At 41.4% G+C, this 11,596-nt stretch overlaps 1 pseudogene; it reads right to left on the bottom strand.

Annotated features, from left to right (window-relative positions):
- Positions 1 to 794: 794 nt before the first annotated feature.
- Positions 795 to 1,528, bottom strand: LOC120257263 (annotated as a pseudogene).
- Positions 1,529 to 11,596: the final 10,068 nt, after the last annotated feature.

Below are 11,596 nucleotides of genomic sequence, written 5' to 3'. Positions count from 1 at the left end.
AAGAATCTATTTATTTCTTCAAAAAGGAAAAAAACCTTAAATAAAATAAGAACACTCATGAACATCAAATGTGGATAATGACAGAAAGGGGAACAGATTTTTGGCTGAGTTTTTAACAGAGAGCTCACGGAAATGGGAGACAAGCACTGCTGTGCTTGAGAACTCAAAAAGTGAATTTTTGATAAATCAAGCTTTCAACAAGTATCACTGGTTAATACAATGAGCCAAAACCACAAATGCTTACAATGTAAACCATAATAGAGATTTAAAAACCTTGTGTATGCAGAGTCTCAATATGGTGAATTTGATAATTTCATATCGTCGATTGTTGACCTATCTAGAACCCGACTTCCAGCATTTCAGATCCCACAGAGCCCACGAGATCACATGTATTTAAGAATCAAATGATACGCAAAATTCTCTTTTTGCAAACAAAAGCACAAGGAAATGCACAGAGATTGTAACCATTAAGATAAGGAACAAGTTTAAAGTTTGGCCAATTCTAAGTGGAGGGTGAACAACTCTACAGAAACATGATATCCACATAATTAAACAAACTAGTGAGAATAGAAACAGCATGCAGTGATATATCAATAGATTTTCTTAATTAGATGACAAAAATTTTCAGGGTTTTAGTTATTTCAGACCACTGAGAAATAATATAGCAAAAAGATATGCCAGGAAAAAGAAATAAAATAATACGATCTACTGTAAAGGAAGAAAAATAAACCAGCAAAAAAATTAAAGGGAAATTCTTACAGATGATGAACTGCTCCGATGGCGTAGCAAAACCATCACTGTTTCTCTGCTCCCTTTTCAATGGTTTCCTCATCCTCTGGTATAGCGTCAAAGCATCCCCAACTTAGTTTTTGGTCCCTGGGGCTCAGCTGAATGGTCTGGGGAAAGGATCAAAGGATGCCCCGAGCAACAACCGGCTATATAAACCTCGATCAGAAGGAGACGAGATCCCCAGCTTAGAGCTGCACAAAGGCCGAAGACGCAATCGACGCAGCGGGTAGCAATCCATGACCCAACCAGTCTTGGGATCCTTATCACACGAAGCCTGCGAATGACCGCGATCAATCCGATGCTCCCGTTGCCCCACGGCACCTCCATCCTCTCAAAGCGACCCGCAGAGGATGAAAAACCCATATCATCGGTGACCTCGAGATTCAGCAGCGCCGGTAAGGCGGACGAGGTCCGTGCTCACGTAAGGTAACCTCGGAAGCTTCGCGATCAAGACGATCGCACCGAAGAGTGACAGCAGTGGGATCGGAGGAGGGGACTCGGGCGCCATTCATCTCAAGAGAGACGCCCATCTCGCGACGGAGGTGAGAGAGGGTGAGCCGAGGAGGGACGGAATCCACAGCGCAGGGAGAGATGCGAACATAAAGAGCCGGATCTCCAGCCAAGACGACAGGGGCGGAGGCCCACCACGCTTCGGCGAAGGAGGCAGATCGCCATGGATGAATCCTTCACCTTCTCCCTCTGCTCCGGCTCCACGGGAGACCCTCGGCGAGTCCATCATCGTCGGCGAATCACTGGTGCTGATGCGCTGGTAGGGAGCTCTCCGCCATTGATGGACCTTCGAAGGGTTGGGGATGAAGAAGAACCGTTGCGAGTTGGGGCTTTCTGATATAAAAACGGTATTTGTATGATGTAATGTACCTTAGGAGCCGTTTATATTAACCTACACCATCAAATAAGACGAAATACTTGGGTGGGAAAAATATTTTGTGGGTTTTGTCGTATTGAGGGGTACATGGGATTCTAAATAAGAGCGGAGGGATGAGAAGTGTGGAGAGATTTTTGTGGACATTTTGTGGATTTGGATCAACAATCATATTATGGACAGCAAGTCTGATAATAGAGTGAGTGATCCATTGAGTGGGACCCACGTTTTGGGACGAAGATAATGACGTGGCGGTCTCTGATTGAAGCCAAACAGGAAAGACATGACTAGGTCTTTTTGCCTCCTTCGTTTTCTTGGTCCAATTATTATTATTTATTTATTTATTTCTGAAACTTTTTTTTTGTGTCTTGCATAATTATTTTATTATTAAATTTAGTTTGATAAATAATTGTGACTGAGCTTATTTTGCATGGTGGATTTAAAGAAAAGGTAATGGGTATGGATTTTTGAGGTTTATTCTTTTTTTTTTAATTGAAATGCGTTCAAAGATAATTATAAAAGAATATTAAAAAGAAAAGATGTCTTTGGTTTTATCCATATCTTCATTTGACGCATGAATTTATCTAAAAATATAATATGTGGGTATATATATATATTCAAAATTTGAAGAATAGTTTTCTATTCAAAAGTCCATCTAGATTATAAATTTTTAAAAAATAAAAATAATTCATAGAAACAAAATTCAAAGTTTTATTTAAGTTGAAATTCTCAACTGGGAAAGAAAACAGTTGAAAGTAAAGTCATCGTAATAAATATTCTCTCGCTTTTTAATAAATGTCATTTAAATTTTTAGTACCATGATTAACTAAAATATTTAATAGCCAAGCATTTGACTGAAATATTCAGTAGCTCTTCATTTTTTTTCATAAATAATCAATGAGTTTAACCATTTTTAATATATTTATCTTTTTCATTTGACAAGGATTCAAAATCCCCATCTCCCGCATTGGATTCTTTTGGCTAACCATTGCCCAATATTATTTTTAAAACAAATACAACATGCATATACATATAGTCAGAGTGTGTACATAACCTCGAGTTATTTATCCAATTATGTGGCCTCACATATTGATTTGTAGACTGAGTTGTAAAATCTGCTTCCATATAGAAACTCTTTAATACTATTGCATGATTTTGCATTCAATATGCTTTAAATTCAAGTAATTAAAGTTTTATAAACCAAGTTTTATGCAGCAAGTGTTGTTAGACCAAAAGCCTTTTGGTCCAAAATTGACATTTTTCACTCAATTTTTTTTTTTAATATGATTGGTAGGGTAAATATATAAATTGAGTATATCAAGAAAATTACTTAAAATTTATATAAAATCTTACTCAATACATAATTTAAATAATGATTTATTAAACATAAACCCAATAAAAATAATATGATTGTTAGGTAATGACGGTGAGTAAAAAGCAGATGCTGTGTAAAAAAATGAGGAATTATATAGAAAAATGCAAATGTCACGAGGGGACAAGACAGAGTAAAAAAATGAAACTTCATTAGAATTTTTTTAAATAATTTTTTAAAAATTAATATTGAATATATTTTTCATATATATTTGGTCAACCGGGCAGGTGCCTCACCATCACCCACTATCAATCACCCTTAAAAAAATGTATTTTTTTAAAAAGGTTTTTATTGTCATATATTTAGTTAGTGTTTTTGACATCAACGACAAACACCCGCTATATACTTAATGCATATATAATTATCAAAACCAATATTTTTTTAACTAATGCAATTAATATCTTTACCTTAAAAAAATTAAAAAGATTTACATCCTTAAGAAAGATAAATAAATGATAGTAATTGATTTTATTTTTCTGTGTTTTTATTAAACTATTTTAAGATAATTAATTTTACAAGTCACACAAAAATCAACCATATTTATTAAAAATTTTATTTTTAATAATAAAAAAATGGGAAAAATTACTTGTTCATACTCGTAATTTTTCAAAACTTACAAAAACCCCCTCCTACTTTTTACTGTGCAGACGGTAGCTTAGTTTAGTGTTTAACTTCACTTTACCCCTCTAGTTCAGCTGCAAATGGGTCAGTGTTGTGAAATCCAGTTTTTAGTACGAAAATGGTGGGAAAGGCAAAGCCGAATCAGCATCGTATTCGGCCTTTTTGAAGAGCTTTACCTTGGTTTCGATGAGACAGTACTGAGGAGTTGCATTACGTCTTGTTGTTCTCCTCGTTTATCATACCGAAATATATAAATCGGTTTCTCGAGCGAGAAAATGAAATTGATTTCCAGTGGGATTGAGTCGAGTCGCTTCGTCTTGAAATGAAAGCTGTAGTCGATTTTTATTGTCGAGGCGAGCGTGTGCCGTTGTCGTCTTCTCGTTTATGGTTTGTAAAGTTGTATTCTGACGAGGAAAGAGCGATAATTCTGACGAGTTCGTTTTCGTTGTAAAGTTCTTCTCGTTTATGGTTATCTATTTGTATATTTTTAAATAATGTTTAACTATTTGCTATTATCCAGTTTTAACTATTTTACTAATATGTTTAATAATTGTCATATCCAGTTTAATACTTCCAGTCTCGGTTTAACATTATCTTTTACATGTATAACTATTCAGTAAGCGTGTAAATTCTCAAAAGTCTCTGCGTAAAGCGGTGATCTTTTTACGTTTGATCTGGATTGTTGGCATGTGGCGCGTGGCGGTGGCGAGGTTATGGTATCCGTGCGTAGGGGAATTAATGATGGCGTTAATTCTTATGCGCGACTAACTCAATCTTCGAACACGCGTTCGTTCTCATCGATCGATGTCGACTCTTTGTGCGTTTAACTTTTTCTCGGATACGAAGAGTCGACTGCTTGTGGACTTCACACCATAAATAACCGGGAAGAACCCTCCCCAGTGGACAACCACTCCTCGATCGTCCTCATCGATCTCCTCCTCCTCCTCCTCCTCTTCCTCACTCTTCCCATGGACGACCACTCTATCCCGAAAGGATGTTTTCGTGAGCCTTCTTCCCTTATCTTGAGAATCGATTAGCCGTGTCACGCGAACTAGTTAAACTATCTTTTCACCTTGAGCGAAATCCTCTCATAATTGCACGAATCGCGGGAGGATTCTCGGTGATGGATAGCGGGAAAAGCAATTAAGAGAGCATTTCGACTTGGGTAAGAAAGAAAGTTTTTCACGTGTGCGTGATTGCGGAGGATTCTCTAGAGGAGGAGATCGTGAAAACATCCTTTAAAAGCTGAGGGTTGACATTTACCACTGAGACTTTTACGTTAGCGTTTAAGAAAATGGCGTCGGTGTCTGCTATTACGTTACGTGTTTAACTATCGGGATCGTCGTTTAAGTCCTACCATGACGCATTGATTAATAGTCGTTTTTCATGAATGTGTGTTGTTTAACCTAATGTTGTATGCGTTTTTGCGAGGTTCGAGTTGATGCGCTTGTTATCTGACATTGTGAGCATTCGAATGTCGAGACACTTGTTTCGATTATACAAGGGTCGAGTCGTGAGTGTCCAAAGTCCGGCGGACGTTGTAAATGTTGTAAATGTTGTAAATCTTTGTAAATGTTGTAAATGTTGTAAAATCTTTTATAAATAAAAGCGAAAGCAATCGTATTTGTTGTGAACTTACGAAATTTAAGCGGAGACCTAGTAAAAAGCAATGTGGGAAACAAAAAGCGTCATTGTAAAGCAATAGAAAAAAAGTTAAACAATACTCAAGTTACTCTTTAAACAATGACAACGGTGTTTAAGAAAATACGTAAATATGTTTAAGCGGTGACCGGGGAGGTACCCATCTAGCAGCAGCGATGTCGATTTGAAAAACATTCGATTTAAACAATAACATATTATTTACATGATATGAGACTTTTGGTTAAGCAGGTTAGCAGATTATTTTTAAACACTATATGTATACTGTTTTAAACATAAAAAAAGCTTAGCGTTTACACGGAGACTCATGTTGAGTTGAGAACTTTCATTCGAGACGATGACAATATGTCTTTCACTCAGCGACGATGACGTATATTTCCCTTTTTGCCCTTGGGATGGAGGGAAAAAATACGCCCCGATCACATCACGTCTAGTCTAACCTCTGTCCGTACAGCTGTGCGTTTTTGGTTTGCCTTTTACATTGCTTTGTTTGTTCTTTACATCTTCTACTTCTTCTTACGTCGTCTTCGTTTTGTTCTTCGATTTTCATTTTGGTTTATGCGATTTGGTTTTCGTAGAGATATATTATGGAGAGTTTTTGTGGTATTGCTAGATTCAGCGGGGAGGGAAGAGTGCTAATGTTCACGGCTCGGACTTCTTGGGGAATTGGTGTTAGGGCTGAGATATGTGGCGATGGGGTCTCGAAAGTTTCTCTTGATCGGGGTTAAGTTTATCACACACCGGATGGTCGAATTATACATTCGGGAGGTGATCGTTGGGGTGAGATGTATTCGAGCGTCGTGAGTCGTTCGATGCTTGGATCGAGGAAGCTTCGTCGTTTCTGGGTGGCGAAAGATAGTCGACTCCGTAAGGTCTGCGAATGTTGATTTACACTTAACATTTAGTATTACCCTTTAAACATTCTCAATCTTTGTTTAATTACACTTTTTCGACTTTAAATATTAATCGTTTCGTTTATTTAATTCTGATAATGTTTAAACATGTTGTGAATTATTTAACCATCAGCTGTCTTTGTTTAACCTTATTTGCCGGGTTCGAGTTGATGCGCATGTTATGTGCAGGCGTGAGCAGCGACCAAATGGGAGACCTACTTATGCCAGACATACATTCGAAGTTAGAGATCATTGTTGAGGGCGGCCCGAAAATCTTCGTGTTGGTCGTTGTGTCGATGATCGTTACGAGTGATCGACGATCTGCGGCAGACTACGTGGATCTCACCATCAGAACTTGTTCGTATCGAAGGTGGCAAGTTTATGGTATCCCTTGCGAACATGCTTGCGCGGCAATAATGCGAGCGAGACGCAGCGTACATCGATTTATTAGCGGGTGCTTCAGCGTCGACAATTACAAAGCTGGCGTACAAAGGAAGCTATATTCCCAGTACCCGGCGATGGCGGGGCCTTGAGGGCGAAATCGTGAGCTTCGTTTGCGACCTTTGTGACTAGAAAGCGGCACTGGGCGGCCCTGAGGCGAAAAGAGGATCGGTGCATGGCGTTTGATGTCCCTGAGTTACATTGCGGCAGGCGCGAGGATCGGTCGCGATCGGCGATCTTCCGATGAGCTTCGCCCGACTAGGCGTTGTTAATAAACCAGGCGATGACGAAACATTGTTGTGTATTTGACCGAATTGAATGTATTTACGGAGACGTTGTTATTTTAAGCGGATACTGCTGTAATTTGAAATATTTCAGCGATGTTTAAGCGATATATGGTATATTTAAAGCAGTGAAAGCGAAATGTACACAACTTCTGACGTAAATTAAACAATGAAATGGCCAGATGAAAATTTAACATGCCTTCTGATTGAAAAGCAAACAAAATTTACATTGAGATATATCTGAGTCGTGTTCTTGAAAACAAAAAAACAATGAATTGAATTGTGTATTGATGGGCGACTTTCCATATTTAGTTAAACAATGAGTGCATTTATTTAAGCGAGAGAAAGTGTTATTTTAGCGGGTACCGTAATTTGAAATATTTAAAAGCGATGTTTAAGCGATATATACTATATTTAAACAATGAAAGTGAAATGTACACAATTACAACGTAAATTAAACAATGAAATAAAACCGAGATGGAATTTAACCCAGCTTTTACTGATTCAAAACAAACAAAAATTTACATTAAGATATACAAGTCGTGTTCTTGAACACGAAAACAATGAATTGAATTTGTCGAGTTACATTTGAAAACAAAAATTGACGGTCGGATATCTGAAGACATGTTATTCAGAATTTAACCGCTTGTGACGACCCCCTTTATCGTGGGCGCTAGAAATGCTTCTCCCTCACTTAAGTATCGCGGGTGTAACATACCGTAATCGAGGTAAGGAGCGATGCATCTGCGGTGGCCGTAACTTCTCACGCATGGTGATTGCTCGATAAACCGCGTGGCGTAGGCAGCGCATGATCGGCGCTTCCTTGTTTTTTGGCGTGGGGTTTTCGTCATGCGATGCGGCCGGGTGCTGCCGTCGTGAGCTCGCCTAACTCCATGATCGAGCACAAAGGTCGAATAGATTCGGTATCGAGATATGCAAGTCGAGATTAGAATACTCGATTTAAATACCAAGCAGAGATATTAATCGGACGTAATTAAAGAACTTACCATGTCAATGGCGTCCTATATCGTACCCGGACGCGAAGAATAATACACATATTCTTATTTATCATTGTCGGGGACGGCGGCATGGAAGTGGCCATTCATGATTATCGGGAGGATGACAATTTGAACTTCATGCGGGTTGCTGCCGCGGCATCCCCGATCCTATAGCCATGGTATTGTCGTGTGCGTCGTCACGCTTTGGCGTAAAGCAGTATAGCGATACGATGATGGAGCGCGATTCTTGTAAGGATATGGCTCTTTGCTCGTGACTTTTTGTATTATGCATCTGGCGTCCATCGCATCATCGATGACCATCTCCTTCCCTTCAGGGCGTGTATAACTCTAGTCGGCGTGTGGTCTTTGCGTGCGTCGTTCTTCCTAGCTTGACGGTCTTTGAGGTTAGCGATAACGGATATTGAAGACCATATTGTAAATATTTAAATGATATTATCAATTGTTACGTGATATTATATATAATTAAGCGGTAGGCGAAAACTTAAATGATAACATAATGATTATTAAACACTATTAGGGTAATAGTTAAAGCACTATAAGAAACCCTTTAAACAATATCATAAAAGCGTTACACTTACCGATCCGTAGGCGGTTGAGGAAGATCCTCGTGACTCACGCTTTCGATGTTGTTAAAACGACTCGGGGCCAACCCATTTCTTCTTCTTGAATAAAAAGCTTTCCGGGCAGATGCAGTCGATTTTTGATTGGCCTTGATCATCTCTCTCGTTGCTCGGTCGGGGTCTTCATCGACATCTTCCTTCGATGCGGGGGGACGGCAGCGGCGGCATCAGCCATGAGCAGCTTCACTTACGATGGTTCTTGTTGTGGTGGGATTGTGTCCTGCTTGGGCTGCATGATCTTGTCGGCCGCGGCCACGGCAGCGGATTCGACGATCTTCTCAGCAGTGGCCATGACAACGGCATCATTGGGAGCCGGTTCCCCGGGTCGGCAATTTCATCGAGAAGAGAGTCAGCGACCTTCTCAGACCAGCGGCAGCCACATCATCTGATGTCCTCCACCGTCGTGGCCATGTCGTCAGCGGCGACAGACTCGATAACTGACGTCGGCCGCTCGATGGTGTTGCTATTGTTTCATCGTCGTACCGGCGGTGGAGGCGAGGCGATATTGTTCTCCTCTTTTTCGCAAGTCTCTTGAATGTGGCCGCCTTGGAATGACCTTCCGATGATAGTCGTCGTCGTCGAAATTCCGACGCGCCTCGTTCGTCCGGGGTGCTTCAGTTCTTTCGAGGATGGCGCGGTCGGTTGTGCGCAAACGTCCTTCCAGCGCCTCCACGCGCGGCGACAAGCCGAAACTCGGTCGTCAATATCGGCGTATCACTGCGTAAAGAGTTCGGTGACATCTTGCCATGTCGCGGTGGTACCTGTGACGGTCGGTGCCCGTGAGTGGGGCGCATAGATTTGATCGTGGTAGGAGGGTTGCTTACTGATCTCGTGAGGGGCTTCTCCGGCGTCGAGGAATCGATGCGGCGTGGTGGGGTAAGGAAGTAGGAGAGCGGCGTCCGGCTAGCCGATAGGCGTACCCCTCGTCTAGCCCTTGAGCGCAGTGGTTCGGGAGCGATAGCATCACATCCGTCGGTTGGCGCGACAAATATTTCTTCATCGTGCAGCGAACCGGCTCAGGAAACTAACATATGTAAACCGGAACAATTTCGTGAGATCATTTCGCTATAAAAACTATATATTTAAATGTTATAGAATATAATTAAGCAGGAGAACAAAATATTTAAAGCCGGTATGAATAAGAGTTAAGCGGTAAATACTAAAGTTAAGCGCTAAATAAAATGTTTAAAGCATTAAAGACTTATGTTAAACATTATCCATGATTTATTACCTCTTTTCCATTGGCGATGACGAAGCTCGTTTCTCTGAAAGTCGCTTCACTTCGGTAGTACTTTCGCGTAGCATGGCGTCCTTGGGATCTTGCTTGAAAATGGACTTTCTTCCCGTTCGGTCGGCTCGTAAAACCAGACGTTAGCAGCGACGAGCGACCCTTAATGTACCACAGTGTTGGTCTTCTTCCGGCGCGTCTATCTTGCGCTCGGGCGTAGCATTGTGAATATCACCTCCATAGCCGCCAGTGCGATCGCTGGCGCCCGTACGATGTCGCCCGTGGTGCGGTAGATCGTCGGCGTAATCAGCGATCCGATTGAACCGAGCATGATGTGTTGGGAGGGGGCTCGTCCCGTAAGTGTCACCAGTCGAGGTTTGACGAAAATTATCTTCTTCTCCCTCATCGAGACAAGTTGCATGAGGTGCTCTTGATGGAATCTCTCATGTGCTCTCAGTGGAGTCTTTTGATGAATCTAGCCGCCCGAGCAGACGACTGGTTTTTCTTCTTGAAGACACTGCGTCGCCCGTGCATATGAGACCAAACGAGCGAGGGCACATCTTGAGGTCTGAAAACTCGGTGAGGGCTTTCCCGATCTGAATTTGATAGTGCGACCGTACATTACCTGCGAAGAATCGAAGGGGCCCTCTCTTGGGTATATGGCTTCACAGCTCGGTGAGCGGCGCAAGCGGTGTCCTTGAATAATCTCCCGGTGTCGGTCATGTTAACTTTCGATTCGACTAAAGGTCTCCCTGGCCCGATGTGTCGAAATAACAGCGCCCGTTAACTAGGTTGGGCGCGTAATCACAGCCTACGACGATAACAACAGTTGACATGCGGTATTGACAAAGTTTGGCGGAAATATAAGGGTTTTAAGCGGTGAAACTCTCGGGTCATCAGCGAGATAGAAGCCATGTAGCGACACGACATAGTTTGTTAAGCTACAGAGGCGAGAATACTTGAGCGAGAGACAACAAATCGTTAGCTGTAACATCGCATTTCTTAAGCGTCAACCTCGTTTGTAAGCGCAGCATGTCGAAGCGGCAGCGGAAATGTACATGATATAAATATTACACGAAATCATAACAATTGATGAAAAACTATTTCGATGGTGGCAGACGTCTGATACGTGTCAAAAGGCAAAACAAAACCCTATTACCGAAATCTCCTGGGACTAACAAAGACCCAGTAGAAATCCCCTGAGACTTAGTATATCTTCGACAAAAGCAGGCGTAAAAGCAGCCGATAGAAATCCTGTTTCTTTGTAACATGTGAGCCGGTTAACGCCAAACCATACTCAATACCTGTGATTGCATAGCCCGGTGAAAATGCTGCACTGGTTCTAGCGACTTCTCCTTCCAGGATACCGATTGGAAGAGGGAAAAGGCGGTGGAAATCTGCGATTACTGGAGCAGCCGTGAGGGACGCACAGCTCAGGAGCGGCCGGAGTGGAGGCGAGGCGTGAGTTGAGAAAAAGCAATTAAAGCGGCTCACGATAAATTAGATGCTCAGAGTTCTCTACGAGCAAAACACTTCCTCTCAAAGTCGCCGAGATGAGCTTGCGCCAGCGACTCCCATGCGAGGGCATTTTTCAGTCGAAAAATTTGAAAGCTGACCTCCCGGATTACTTTGTCCAGATTCTACGGGGTTTGGGGTTTTGAAAACGTAGACTTTTATAAAGGAGGGGTTTTGAGGGATTCACAATATGGGAGTGTTTTATTCTAATTAAAGGGTTTTTAGCCCCATTCAATAATAATAATAATAATAATAATAGTAATAATAATAAA

This window comes from Dioscorea cayenensis, unplaced genomic scaffold, assembly GCF_009730915.1.
Source record: "Dioscorea cayenensis subsp. rotundata cultivar TDr96_F1 unplaced genomic scaffold, TDr96_F1_v2_PseudoChromosome.rev07_lg8_w22 25.fasta BLBR01001990.1, whole genome shotgun sequence".
Lineage (NCBI taxonomy): Eukaryota > Viridiplantae > Streptophyta > Magnoliopsida > Dioscoreales > Dioscoreaceae > Dioscorea > Dioscorea cayenensis.
The sequence above is the reverse complement of the archived record's forward strand: the minus strand, read 5'-3'. Positions and strand labels throughout refer to the sequence as shown.